Source organism: Elgaria multicarinata, chromosome 1 (genome assembly GCF_023053635.1).
Source record: "Elgaria multicarinata webbii isolate HBS135686 ecotype San Diego chromosome 1, rElgMul1.1.pri, whole genome shotgun sequence".
Classification (NCBI taxonomy): domain Eukaryota; kingdom Metazoa; phylum Chordata; class Lepidosauria; order Squamata; family Anguidae; genus Elgaria; species Elgaria multicarinata.
In genome coordinates this window covers 165526725-165541608 of record NC_086171.1, presented here as the reverse complement: position 1 = coordinate 165541608, position 14884 = coordinate 165526725, and the positions used below count along the sequence as shown (strand labels likewise).

General features: G+C 44.8%; 1 protein-coding gene across 3 annotated transcripts in view; it reads right to left on the bottom strand.

Annotated features, from left to right (window-relative positions):
- The window catches only part of SOX13 (SRY-box transcription factor 13), a 76057-nt gene extending 62387 nt beyond the window's left edge, over positions 1 to 13670 (bottom strand). For all 3 annotated transcript variants that reach the window (XM_063119259.1, XM_063119243.1, XM_063119251.1), the window contains exon 1: positions 13515 to 13670. The gene's annotated coding sequence lies outside the window, so the exon portion shown is untranslated. The remainder of the gene's footprint in view (positions 1 to 13514) is intronic.
- Between the last annotated feature and the right edge of the window lie 1214 nt (positions 13671 to 14884).

The following is a 14884-nucleotide window of genomic DNA, read 5'->3' as shown; positions in this document are numbered from 1 at the left end:
AGCGGGCTTGAAAGGGAGGGCAAGATCCCGGAGCAAGGGAGGGATCATGCCTCCCTGCTCCCGGGATCCCCCGTGTATCATGTGGACGCACAGGGACAATCCCGGGGATCGCCCCGGGATTTCACCCCATCTAGCTATGGCCCTGGACAGTAGACCTGCACAGTCACACAAGTCACCTGGTCACAGTCTTCTCCACCATGGCGTTATACCTTATATTTCTAGTTAAAGTATAACAATTCCATATAAATTAGCATATGAAAATGTTATGCAAATCTGTGTTTTCTCTCATACTCTTTTTTGCTGCTGCATTTCCACTTTTTTGGCGATACATAAATGGCCATCCTACCTTGGCAGCTACCAAGCACAGCCTATGAAGTACAGCACATAGGGACAAAGGAAGCTGCTTTATACGGAGTCAGACCATGGGTCCATCTAGCCCAGTATCAACACTGGCTGGCAGTGTTTCAGGCAGAAATATTTCCAGATCTCCCTGAAATGCTGGGGATTGGACCTAGAACCTTCTGCATGCAAAGCAGGTGCTGTACCACTGAGCCACAGCTCCTCTCGATCAACCAACTTAAATCTGCATGAATTTTGTATATGCACAAAACAATGCCTATGAATTTAGGGGGGAGGGGAGCTACACTTTGTTGTTTGGGGACGCATGCCCATACAGTAGCAGGCATCATCCTCAGAGAGGCATTCCGTCATCTGAGAGAAGAAGAAATATGGTACGTAAGCGTTCTTGCATGTTTCAAAAATCAGAAGCACCTTTTTAATCCATCATAATGTTTTCATCCAGCCTTCCTCAACCTGGTGCTCTCCGGATGTATTGGACTGCAACTCCCACCATTCCCAGCTAGCATGGCCAATGGCTATGCCATCTAAAAGAAACAGTTACCAGGTTTTGTCTAGTATAAGTAGCTGGCACAGTCAGCACATACAACACTCTCATTCTTACACCAGTAAAGAATGGGGAATATTAATGGGAATAAGAATTCCTGCTAAGAGCCATGAAATGGCTGAATGTGGTAACTATATATTCCTAAATGACCATATATTTGGCCAAAAAAAACTATGTGTTTTACCCTATGATCTCTTCCATTACCTGCAAGGAAGCAATAATAGCTCTGACCTATGATGTGCAAGACAAAAGCATTGTTAGGACACATGCATTGAAGTGGGCCTCTTCAAACACTGCATTTTTATACCACAAAATTGTTTTTCTTGCCATGAATTCGCTGAAGAGGGAGGGTGAGTGTGAGTAAAATAAACCCTCATTTTATAAATTACAGTGGACGCACACTTGTCTTATACAGAGGAGACATCCCGGTTTGGTCCTTGGTGTTTGGATATTAAGACCATTTGGGGGGGAAAGGCCGTCAGAAAAGCACAATAGAGATGGAAGAACCCTTTGTGTCTGGATGGAAGACAAGCTTGGATTGGCTCTTTATTTTGGTATGTTTTTACTCCGAAATTCAGCCCAATGAGAATCTCCTTCAATGAAAACAGCCACTAATTTCAGACCCTAAAGTATTGCTATCATCCTCATTCAACCATGCATGCAAAATCCCAGTCAATTGCTTTTATTCCCCTCCAACTGTGCAAGTGAAGCAGTGCTGATCATCATAAAAGGTTATAGGCCAGTAGATTGCACAAAGGGACTAGTAAACATTCTTGTCATTTCCCCCACCCAAGGCAATTCAAAACGCTATTTCATTTCTCAGTGAGAGTCAAGAATATAATAGCTGGCAGCAGAGATTTGGACAGAAAAGATACCAGACTGTAACGCGGGTCGAGAATGAGCATAGATGCTAAGGAAGCACTCTGTTGCAGAAAGGCAGAATTTCAGTTCTATATCCAAAATTGCATTTTTTCAGATTTTAGCTGCAAGTAAGAGCCTGAACTGGAGGATGTGATCAGTGACAGAGGAAGGGGGGGGAACCCTCTTGCTTCAACAAAATTAAGAATAGGGTGCTAAGTTCCAGCTGTTACAAAAACACTGGCATTTATTATACTTCTATCGCATGGTTAGGGGACCTCTTTCTGCCTGCGGGGGCCATGCTCTAGGGGTGGGTGGGGCGAAAATACAAAAAATACCAGTATAATGTAGCTTAAATCTCTTATTACGCAACTGTTTAGAATAAGAGAAAGCTGCACAAAAGCTAGGAAAACACCAAATGATTCATAGTCGTGGAAAGGGTGTAAAAGAGGGCAAAATCCCTGAGGGCTGAATTGGGATCCATGAAGGGCCGGATTTAGCCACCAGGCCTGAGGTTGCTCACCCTTGATCTAGTTTGGTAACACTAAAATGGTAGTTCAAGCAAGCAAGATGAATGGCTTGCTAAAGGAAGGTAAACATCCTCCAACTTAACATTCACTATGTAGCATACGTGGAGCAGTAAAGTCCCCCCCCCATACACACACACTGCAAGTCCAAGCATGACCAATGTCTAGAATATTCTTGGTACTTTAGCACCAGTTGGCCCAAGCTCCTGTCAACATGTGCGGGAATTCAGTCCAGACATTCCATTCCTGCCTTTATTCTGTCTTTATTACTGTTACCAGTAGGCCCAAGTCAGACCAAAGGCCATTGTTTAGGACTGGAACTGTTCCAGGTTTGGACATATGGCGTTGAAGCAGGTGGATTAAGTGCAGTGAGCAAGAGCCTTGGTTGGGGAGAAGAGTCAAAGTTTTTGAATAACAACTGAAGTTTCCTAAAAGTTTCAGCTTCCAGCTAGGCCAACTTTCCTCCTGTATGAAATGAAAGGAGTGCTTTGAACTCAACAGCTTCTCAGCCAAGAATCCAATGATTAAAAACTCATTAGCACAAAGGAAACAATCTGGTTGGAGGTGTACACAGCTTGCAGTGAAGTCGGCAACAGCGCAGTTCCTCTAGGCATAGCAGGGAGCATATTTCACTCAGTGGGAATAGCGAGATATTCTTCAAAGTGGGGGGAAAGGGTCAGGAGAGACTATTGATTTGTTGCTCTGAGAGGGGAAAAAACCCTATATTCCAGTGGTTGGGCAGTTAGGTAGCTTACATCTGTCACACACAATCTGTCATGCCAGGAACAAGATAAACAGGACACCACCACCTTTTGCCCTTATAAACAGTTCCAGAGATCAAGAGGTTAGGGACCAAAGCCCCATCTTTAACCATTTAAGAGTTTACGGGGGCTGAGAGACAGTATGTTTCATTTGCCAAATGCTGATGGTTGTAGATGGCCTCAGAGCAATAGAGATATAAGGAGAGGATTGGCACCGGCCTCCCAGTCAGGGGTGCACACAAAGGAAGGGGATGATTTGACAGTCAGAAAAGGAATGGGTCTGGATGGGAAGAAATTTCTGTGGATCAACAGGACAACTGTTAAGTTGTTTTGCTTTAATAGCCTCCCCCAACCTTGTGCCTTCCAGATTTATTGGACTAAAACTCCCATCATCCCCAGCCAGCGTTCTTACTAATCTTTCTTACTAACCCACAAGGATAATTTAGACCAGAAGCCCTACAATTGTAATTTATTCCTCCACCCCCTCCTCTTTCTTCTTTTTTTAAAAATAAAATACTGTAAATGTCACTTTTGCAAAGCCCTTCTGTTGACAGGTGGGATCAAGAAACTAAGACTGGGCAGAGTTGCGAGGGAAAGACTAAACCCGTCTATCAGACACTACTGTGAGAGGGAGGAAGCAGGTTTACCCCACCTTGGTGCTGCCCCTTTGCATTTTCATGGGGTTGCTATTCATTCCTATGGAGAAAAAGCAAAGCACTGCACTTGGTTAGTCCACCATGCGCAAAGCCTACCGTCCAGTGGCCAGCCTTCCACTGACAGAGACCCTAGGGTGCAGTCACTGTGTATTTGTATATGGCAGCCTTCCCCACCCTGGTGCCCTTCAGATGTTTTAGTCTTTAACTTCCTGCAGACCCAACCAGCATAGCCAATGCTTAGGAATGCTGGCTGTTGAAGTCAAAACATCTGGAGGGCACGAGGTTGGGGAAGGCTGGTGGACAGAGATGCACTGCACACCTCAGGTATCTTAACAATATACGAGGCCCCACCCCCTTCCACAACACACACACACAAAATAACACTCTGTATCATATACATCTGAATGCCATCACACACACCCCTGTTAATACATTCCACTGTCATGCTGCTCATTGTCCTACTCAAACTGGCTAAGGAAAAACACCGGAGTTCTCTAACATCTTTCAAACAGCCCTTAGCAATCCCCTTCTCAATCCTCCGGCTTCTAATTATGCCCATTGAGCTCAGCCATTCTTCCCCAGTCTTACAAGTTTTTAAGAAAGAAGTGACTCCAGGTCCAACAAATACACACAAATGACACTAAACATATTTAATTAACATGTTCCACTGTACTCAGTGAGGCGTCCTTCAAAATTAACATTTAGGATCGTGCTGCAATTCTAAAAACTAGAGCAGAGGTGGGGAACCTCAAACATGGGAGCCAAATCTGGCCCTCCAGGGTTCACGACAAAGTCATGCCCCCTTCCCCAGCCCCTTTTCTCCAAGCTTTAAGCTAAAAGATGCCAGTATGCTGTGTATTTTTGCCCCACCCCCTTTTTCTTTTGACTCCACCCCCTGGATGCAGCCCCTCAAGAGTATCTCTGAAAAGGAATTCAGTTTTCAGGCTAAAGAGGTTTCCCATCCCAGACTTAGACAGCAGTCTTAAATGTGAAATGAAAAATAAATAAACAAACAAACAAATAAAGCTAATAGAAAGGTCAAACACCAAACACTGATAATCAGGGTTGTTCCACATTAGAAACTTTATAGCTTTTTAAAGCACTTGCTCTCCCTGGTTTTGCAGATTATTCAAGGATCAATCACATCTTACATTATTATTTTTTAAGGGGTACAACTGAGAGGTACTGGGAAAGGCTCATTTTAAGAGCTGGTGTGTGCATAGACAAACTATGTTTTCAAATTCATATATTTATTGATTTAAATTTTTTTAAACTGTTCTACATCTTTAAAACTCCCTGAGCAATGGAACAGTAAAGAAAAAATGGTCAAACTACAAAAGAATAAAACTACTGAAGAGCAAGTTATACCAATAAAACTGTGGCTGGTCATTCGGGGGGGGAAAGCTTGCTTAAATAAGAATGTCTTGAGTAGACACTGAAAATAAAGCAACGTTGGTGCCTACCTGACAGGGAATTCCACAGAGAGGGAGCCGGTACATTAAAAGCGCTCCTCCAGGAGGATTCTAAATGGCTCTCAGGCCCATGTGGAACCACCAGGATCACCTCATCTGATGACCTCAGTGACGAGCAAGCTGGTAAAGGAGAAGGTGTACTCAAAAATATGACACTCACCTCCTGAGGTCATGATGAGTGTTCAACCTACCAGAGAGGAGAGATTGGTGGACACTCGTAACAGTGTCTTTTGTGTAGCAGCACCCCAGTTGTGGAATGCCCTCCCCAGAGAGTTCAGTCTAGCCTCCTTATTACAGTCAGGCTAGCCTCCTCCTTAGTGTCCTTCAGATGTATGATGAAGATCATATTATTCCACCAGGCTTTTAACAGTTAATGGAGCTCTCCATTTTTACCATTAATTCCCAGCTTGAAAACATGCTTTAAGTTACGGATTAATATTATTTTAATCTTTGCAATTTTTATTGTACATTGCTTCAAGTACTTATTGAGTGGAGAGGCAATCTGAAAAAATATTAAAAATAAATTTAAAAACCTTCCTCAACGTGATGCCCTTCAGATGTTCTGGGGACAGCCAACTTTAAAAGGTGACATGTACCAAATGGTTAGTGTGCATGTTTAAACCATGGTTATGTAGCCACTATGGTTAGGAATAGTTCACACAACGCGCTAAGCCATAATGTTTAGCTCAAAATGTTTAACCTCAGTGGCTTAGCATGTTGTCTGAACAGAGTAATCCTCTTATTTTACTGTCACCAGATGGCAACAACCCTCAGTCTCACCACTGTATTCAAATCAGCTACCCTGAGATGAAAATCCCTAGATACTTAACTACCAATTCCTGAATCACACAGTTTTTTCTTTTCTCTTAACCTGTTTTTAATATTAATGTCACTCACACACGCCGACACATCTACTGCAAAACCCAAAGATAGTGTGAGAAATGGAAGTTTAGACAGGTGTCTGCGTACGTCTGGAGCAACATAAAATTTAGCTCCCTGAAACAATAAATTTACTATAATCAACACACTACACACTTGCAGCAAAGCCCTTTTCAGCATCACTCAAGCCCTGTTAATCCTCAAGTGAGCTAACAAACTTCTGGTATCTGTCTGCACTTAATTAGCTTACCCTTGTACCAGATGATCCGTACCTGCAAAATTCATGTACTTCGGGCACTCACTGCTTCTTTGTTGCAAAGCAAACACTGTTTGGTATACAAATGCTAAATAAATGCATTCCAAAATAAATGTTAACCTTCTAACCATTTGATAAACAAGAACTGCATCCACTGAATAACAAAGCCCTATTCATGATAGCAATTTCCTACAACCAAGCTATCCTGTACTAGTCAACTGATCACACATATTCAACAGCTGCTGAACAGGGTCAAGGGGACTGTACTGATCACCCCAAAACTTCCATAGATTTTTTTCTTCTTGTTTTACAAATCAAACCATTGTATGAACAAAAGAGAGTAGAGAGCTAGAAATTTGATTTCCAGTTTTGCTAGACTTGTCTGCCACTACCAAAAATAACTTGAGGGCATTTATTGCCTGCATTTTTTTTTATACCCCAATACTTTACACCAAAGGGCCAGTTCTCACATTACAGACCCTATATGGAAGCTGTAAGAAATACTTCTGAGTAGCAATGGCTTCAAGGACTGGCTGCAACCTCTGAGAACAACTCAACAAGTGGATTGTTCCAAGGACACAGGCAGCCTTAAAGCCCATGGTAGGCACCTTCAGGAATAGTGCATATGTAGCACAGGGAACTACTGTGGAAATGTTTCCAGTGTCTCTGAATGACAGCCATGGAAGCATCTACTGTGGCTTTTTCAAGGATGTATAAAACTTGGCGCTAAAGTGTGTTTCTTACAGAACCAACACTGTTTAGATGGAGAAGGTCCTATGAGAATGACAACATTCCATTCTGGTAACTAGGGGCTATAACTAGGGGCTATAATGAGGTATAATTCTCTTGAACTTCAGAAGGGTGGGCAGCATACAATAGCAGAGATCCAGATCAGTGGTGCAATGGTAAATGTTGAAGTGCTGGAGCTCTTCATGATAGTCCCAGTAGCCATAAGAGTCCCCTATAGCCGCAAGAGTCAAAAAATTCGAGCAGCTGCATTGATCCATCTCAACAAAATAGTTCTAACTGTGAGGACTGCAGTGAAGTTCAGAGGGAACAAGGAACCCTTGGAGCAGAGGAGGACAGATGGTGGATGACATCACCATCCCTGCTAATCAAAAAGTCCTGGCTCTTGACTGTGTGGCTCCATCACAACACTGGTGATTTGACTTTTTATACCCCATAAGAACATGCCTTATACTGAGTGAAACCATTGGTCCATGTAGCCCAGTTTTGTCGATACTGATGGTAGCAATGGCTCTTGAGGCAGGATTCCTAGCCCTACCTGGAGAAGTTGGGGATTGAACCAGGGACCTTCTATATGCAAAGCATTTGCTCTACCAGTGCACTACAGCACTCCCACCCATCTTTCTCTCCCAAAGGACCCCCATGAGGGCTTACTAACACATTTTAGAAACAATGCGATATAATTTATACCACTTACAAAAATGTACAAAATAAGAAAGGCGCATCAGAAACAACCACCCCTCCATTAAATAATCTGTCTACGTCTAACAGCAGTAGCAGCAGCATGTTAACTTGTTCCGAAGGCATTCACAAGCAACCATATCTTCACTGCCTGCTGAAAAGTGAATGGTGATTAACCCAGGTGGACTTCTAAAGCTGGCTCCAGCTTTGAGGGGCAAAATGCCCTCTGGTGAACCGCCCCCCCACCTCTTTGTGAGCCCTGACATCCGTAACTGACTGCAGTGGCAAGCAGCAGTGCTCCAAACAGCAGCAGGTAGCTGGGAGGAGCTGCAATTTTCACTTTCCCACAATGCCCTATACTGATGCTACATTGGGGGTCTTGCGGAAAATTAAACCGGTAGCTACTCCCAGCCACTGGGCCTAATTTTATTTTTTAAAGGGGGGCTACAGGTCAGGTTCAGCAATGGGCTCTGCTAGGTTGTGCAGGCCTGAGATGGATGACGCCATGGAACCACCCATATCAGGTAGGGTGACCATATGAAAAGGAGGACAGGGCTCCTGTATCTTTAACAGTTGTATTGAAAAGGAAATTTCAGCAGGTGTCATTTGTATATATGGAGAACCTGGGGAAATTTCTTCTTCATCACAACAGTTAAAGCTGCAGGTGCCCTGCCCTCTTTTGTATCTGGTCACTCTAGTATAGCTCCTGCACCTTTAAGTGTTGTGATGAAGAGGGAATTTCACCAGGTTCCCCATATATACAAATAACACCTTCTGAAATTCCCTTTTCTATGCAACTGTTAAAGATACAGGAGCCCTGTCCACCTTTTCATATGGTCACCCTAATATCAGGAGACCTGGGGGAGCCCAGGCCCTCAAGGGAGATGATTACAGGTCCTTCCCCATAGGAGGAGGGGAGTTCTGCCTCTGTGGCAGAGGCTGGATGACTACCTAGACTCTGAAAAAGTTGTCACCTGAAGAGGCAGGACAATAGGGCTCCTTTGTGAAGAAGGGCCTTGCTCTCAATGAGTCCTTTCCTCTTGGTGAGTCCAAGGCCCTCCTCATGAGTAGGACTTTTGCCAGAGGTCCTGTAACAAATTATGGCTGAGCCCACTTGGGGGCTCTAGAATCTCTGGTGATATATGTCTTCAGTTCCAGTCTAGCTATTGTTGGAACAACATCTATCTCACCTTTTAGTGCCTTGTATCCTGTTTTCCTTCACTTGCCTTGTGTTTGGACCACCATGCTATGAACTCTGTTCTTGGATTGTGTTTCTCCTTGACTGCTCTCTTGTGTTTGGACCTTGGCTGTACTTCAGACCTCTCTTCTGGAAACCACATACTTGACTCTGTGCTCTAGACCCTTACCTGTTTACTGCCTTGTTTACTGCCTCACTACTGGACATGCCCCTTAGTTTGCCCTAACACTGAACATGATTTAGCCTTAGCAGGACAAAACAAGATATAACAAATGTCACAGGCTGGGAGGTGGAAATACTCACAGGATGATGATGTCGCATCACATGAGTCTCTCTAGATGCTAAAGGGGAGAAAGGGGCTGCTGTTTTCACTGACAAATGCTGGTCATTCCTGAAGTCTGGTTGTCTTCTAAAAAGCAGGGGTGCCATGTACATTTTTACATTTAAGGTGCACTTGTAAATATCATGTGATGTGTAAAATACACAGATTCCATGACAAAACAGCTCTATTAACGGTCACAGAAGTAAGATTAAGACAATTAAAATGTCAAGCAGTTAAAAACAAACACCTGAACATTTTTTATTCATGGTGGCCAGTATTATTTATTTTTAACCTTATGCCTCAACTCTGCACGTAGCCATGTTTATTGCCATTGAATGTTTAGTGCTATTCACACGAATCAACCCCAGATCAGATTGACTGAACAGTTAAGCAATTTTCTCCCTCCTGGCTGAAGCAACCCTTGCTTGTCAGAAGTGTGTTATTTGATTCTGGGAGTCCAAACCTGGCATACATACAAAGGTGTTAGCAGCCAAAAAGACATTGTACCATGGGGAGAATAAAACTGGGTTATAATATTTGTTTCAGAAAGTAGACTGTCCTCAAAAAGTTGTTCTACAACCTTAGATAAGGCTTGGAATTTAGGAGCCAGCATATAACCTCAGGCTATTTGCCTGTTGCCTCCAGATAAACTACACTAATTTGGATGGAGCGTAAGTCACAAACATAGCTTCCATTCTAATGGGTACATAACCTACTATGGCCAAATCCTAAATAAGCCAGGCTGAATTTTCAGCAAATGTAATTATACCAAGCAGCACAGTGCTGGTATTTGTATAAAATACACTAACTGCAACTCAAGAACAACCACATATTATGACTGTGCATCCATTCTATATCCCCCGACCATCTACTGGCAAACAGCAATTGCACAAGAATCTCTCAGCAAAAGAACCAAAAGGATATTAAAACATTTTCATCTTGCATGTACATTTCCAGATCCCACTGCTGTTTTTAATCTGAATTTTAAAAACTGGTAGCATTCAAAATTGTGAATTCTGTGCAAATAGGTATGTTCAAATAAATGAAGAATTATACAGACCAACAGAGCCTTGAGCATCATATTCTTATGTATTTGTGTAACACGGACCAGAGGGAGGGGGGATACTTCTGCTAGCAAATACTAACAGAAGTATATCTTATTAGCAAAAAGGATATTTGCTACAGACATCTAAAACGGTCAAGCTAGGACAGATCTTTAGGCCAATTCACACAATCATGCAGAAGCACACCTACGTTTGCCACCAAGTGTACACTTAACAGGAATTTGCAGACAATCACAGCTCCCTGATAAGCTTAGGTTTAAACACCCTGCATTTGTCACATTCACACTTTACATGTTGAGATGGTTACCTGAACCACAATGGTCAAAATCAAGGATTCCTAGGCAAATATATACACTTGAAAGGGTTGAACATTTCTCCTTCCAGGGGCAGCCCATTGTACCTCATGGAATGCCACTCCAGAAGGTCCCACAATCTCTGGATCAGCTTTCCTGGTGGTAGACATTTCTGCTAGTGGGGAAAGGCTGCATGTGCAAAACATTTGGATCTCAGTCTATAGCTATACTGGGCTTTACAATTCCATTCAATGGATTTATGCCTTGATAGAGTATTACATGAAAACCTGCTCCACTGGTAATTTATATCACCACCACCCCTTTTGAACTTTAGCACTTGCAGCTGTCTTGTGAATCACCTTGATAGTCCAATTTCTATAAGTTGCTGCCTGGTTACAGTGGCAAAAAGGACCAAGAGTTAAAGGAGTCTGAACTCCAGCACATGCAGGGCCTCCGTCCAGGAGATGACTAGACCTGGTCTCAGCACAGCAGCAGCCGTCAGTGATGTTGCACCAAAGTTCACCTTGCACTTCTGCATTACAGGGAGAGACAGGGCAGGATAAGGCACTGCCTTCTCTGCCTTCCCATCTTACAGGCCTTTCCCATGAGCTAAAACACAGTGCCAGACACACCTAATAATAAACAATGGGGGCACAGTCCGCCTGTCAAGAATGTACTTGGACTTAGCTGCCATTGTGCAGCAAGTTGTTGTTTATGCCACTATCACTAAGTTAATTCTATAGGATCAGACTTATCAGTCCTTTAATTATCTTTATAGAACCAAGAATGGCGCCTTCTAGGCAGAAAAAGGAGGGGAAACTGGGCCACACTGGAGTCAATTACCAAAGTTTCTACAACTTCAGTGGAGACGCTGCTATGGCAATGAGTGTTTTGGGACGAATGGTGTTCATTCATTTAAAGCTGATCTTAAATGCCAACGGATTGACTCTCCTCTAAGGAAGGACAGGCTGAAAATATCTGGATTTATTTGGGTTTCTACCATGCAGCACAGAAGCATTATACTCTTTTGTGTTGTAGATACAGTTGCCCTCGACACCTTTCTACTTTAAATGCACATCTTGCAGTGATGAAGTTTGTTAGAGAAGTTTTATGGCCCGTCCCCTCTACTGCACTCCCATCCCATATACTCAAATTAAAAGACAAAATGCTGTGGTCATAATAAAATGATAATCCGGTTGTAATAATAATAATAATAATAATAATAATAATAGCCCCTAACACAAATAAATAATGCTATCACGGAGAATAATAGCCCCACAGTAAAAGCCAGGATCCAGAAACAAGCTGGGTTATGATCAAAATGTAGGAGAGGACCTCTTTCTCACAGGTTATTTACAATTATGCACATGCTACAAAGGAACTTAAAGGAACTGAGTGTGATCTGCATAGAGCAACACCTTTTTCAAGAAAGCAGTTTTTATTTTGTTTTTAATTGGGGAAGAAAAATCCAGGTTCAGGTTATAGTCCTACCAACTCCTCTTTATAAGTGAGAATTAACCTCTTAGCTGGTTGGTGCCTGACTGCTTATTTTATAACATGCTTGGTGACCTCTGCTGGTGCCTACATCTGTAAGAGCGTCACCCTGCCTATCATCCATTGACTATGAAATCATTGTATTACAGAACCCCACAGACTGGCTGGCGAGACAGTGCCCCTAGTCAGTTATAAATATGCTGTTTTGTTTTGGCCAGGAGATGGGGTGGAGTGGGGTGGGGGAGCAGGAAGGAAACGGGGAAGAGGAGAAAGTCCTCCGATTTTCGTTGAAAAGGTCTCCCCCATCCCACCCCAATTGCTGCCTCCCAGCCCTGACCTGACCTATATGATTAAGTTAGCTCTACCTAAATGAATCTCTGGCAAGAAGCAAGATCTGATAGGGTCCCTGTCCATGAACAGAGAAATCCATACTAAATAGAAAACCTGGGAAATGGTGCAGAAAACCTGATGGTCTGGTTTTATTTCGGGGTTGGGTGGGTTGAGGGAGAAGAGGTAGACTTTAACCCCTTCCCTTCTGGGAAATTCTAGGAAATGATTGCACTCACTGTCCAACAACTATCCTGAAGTGGGGCAGCACTTTGGGGGTATTAAATTCATACACACGGCTTGCTCCAGAGTAGTTTCACTGGCCTCCCATGGAAATCAACAGAATGACTCCAAAGGGAGGGGATTTTTGTGTGTGGACTACATGCAGCCTGTAAGAAGAGATTTAACCAATCCCCCCCACACACACACACACACCTTGATTCTCATGAGGCATCTCAGAAGGGGATTTATAGACTGCAGTAAGTGCTTCATTGATTCCCTACACTGGTGTTGTCCCGTAGGTTCCAATACATACATATATACCCACACACACCACACCACAGACACGCGCGCGCGGGCGCGCTACAACTGGTCAGCAGCGAACAGAGATTCCTTTATGGAGTTTGCCAGCCGGGACTGACTAAACGAGCTTTCAAAACCAAGCGCCCTCCTAAAAATTAAATTTCCAACTGAGCTGGTTCGCTCCTCCTCCAACAAGAGACGGCACGATGAATGAAGTTCACAGGTCTTAAGAGGGAAGGGAAATAATCATGTATGTATTTATTTTACACCGCGCAAGGAAGAACTAAGCCAGCGCGTGTGCGTATGCCTGATTTCTCTAGGGCAAAGCAAAAGACCCCACCGATCTACAAGTTCTCAGGCGCGCCCTAAAGACCCTTCAATCCGCGGGGGGAATCCAGAGGCTTCTATCCACCCCCGATGGCCTCAGCCCGGGACTGAGAGAGAGAGATGTCATGCCAAGGGGATAAGCGGGTAAGAGGCACGGGAAGGGGGGGTCGGGGGGGAGAAGCGAAACGTGGCTGGGGTTTCCAAAGACCCGGCAGGCGGCACTTACTAAGCTGCTTGGCTGGACTCCGCGCGGCTCCCTCCGGCAGCGAGCTGCTGCTGCTGCTCTTGCTGCTCCTTCCTCTTCTTCTTCTTCTTCTGTCGGGCTTGGGCTGTTGTCTTCCCAAGCGCCCCGCCCCGGGGGCAGGCCGGACCCGTCTCTTTCCCTCCCTCTTTCTCTCTGTACACAAGAGGCGGCTTGCTTGGGCTGGGCGAGCGCACGCGGCTGCTGGCGTTGCAGGCTCCGAGGGGCGGAGGGGGGGAGGACCCTCCTCCGGCCATCGGTGCGTGCGGTTTCCGAAGAACACCTCTTCCTCGCCCCCACAGGCGCGGGTAGATATTTAGTTTAATTTATATCCCGCTCAAGGCGGCTAACGGTAAAACCCGATTTAGAAAAAGCCAAATCTTAATTAGAGCTTGAAAACGTAACTGGAAACGCAACAACAAAATAAGCGGCACTCTTCAGCCTGAAAGAGACAGGTTCGAGTCAGGGTGCTGGTTTTGGTCTTGCCTTGCTTGCTTCTATGTGCCAACCAAGGTTTCGTTGCCTGAGCGCCCTTTTAGGCTTGGCGCCGGGTCATTGGCCCCAAAGTTTCAGACACCCCCTCCCCCCGCGGGCCCTGATCAGGTCGGCGTGATTGGGCACCTGCTGAGGCCCCACATACCAGCAGGGGCCAATTGACAAGAGCCCCCTAGACTTGCTCCTCCTTTTCACCATTGCAACCTGCTTGTTCGCCCGTCTCATGCTCTGGCCCAACCAGATGCTCTGTCTCATGCTCTGGTACTGAGGAGGAGCAGGAGATGCATGCCACTGCCTGCTGGCTCTCTGGCCTTAGCTAGACCTAGCGGGACAGAGGGGTGAAGATCTCGCGATTTTTTTTATCGCGAGATCGCCCCTTCTGTTCACACGCGGTGCAACCTCAGAGGCAGAGGTGTTGAGCCTGCCATTTCAAAAAAATATTTTTAAAGAGACTGGAGTGCACGAGCACTCGTGTGCAAAATGTAAGTACTTTTTTAAAATTAATTATTTTCCCCGCTCCCCCTACCCCACCCCCAATGGGCACACAGCTCCTGAGGAGCTCTGCGCCCCGTTCACGAGTCCTGGCTCCTTGCGAGGAACCGGGACAAACCGCAGCACACGTTCCGCGGTCTCAGGCACGGCCTGAAACCGTGGACAAACCGGGCCTAAAGTGTAGGGCAAGATCCCGGGGCAAGGGAGGGATCATCCCTCCCTGATCTCGGGATCCCCTGTGCATCATGTGGACGCACAGGGACAATCCCAAGGATCGCCCTAGGGTTTCGCCCCATCTAGCTAAGGCCTCTTCCTGCCAAGTAGTAGCAATGAGGAGAAGGAGGAGCAATAGCAGCTGGTGAAAATGG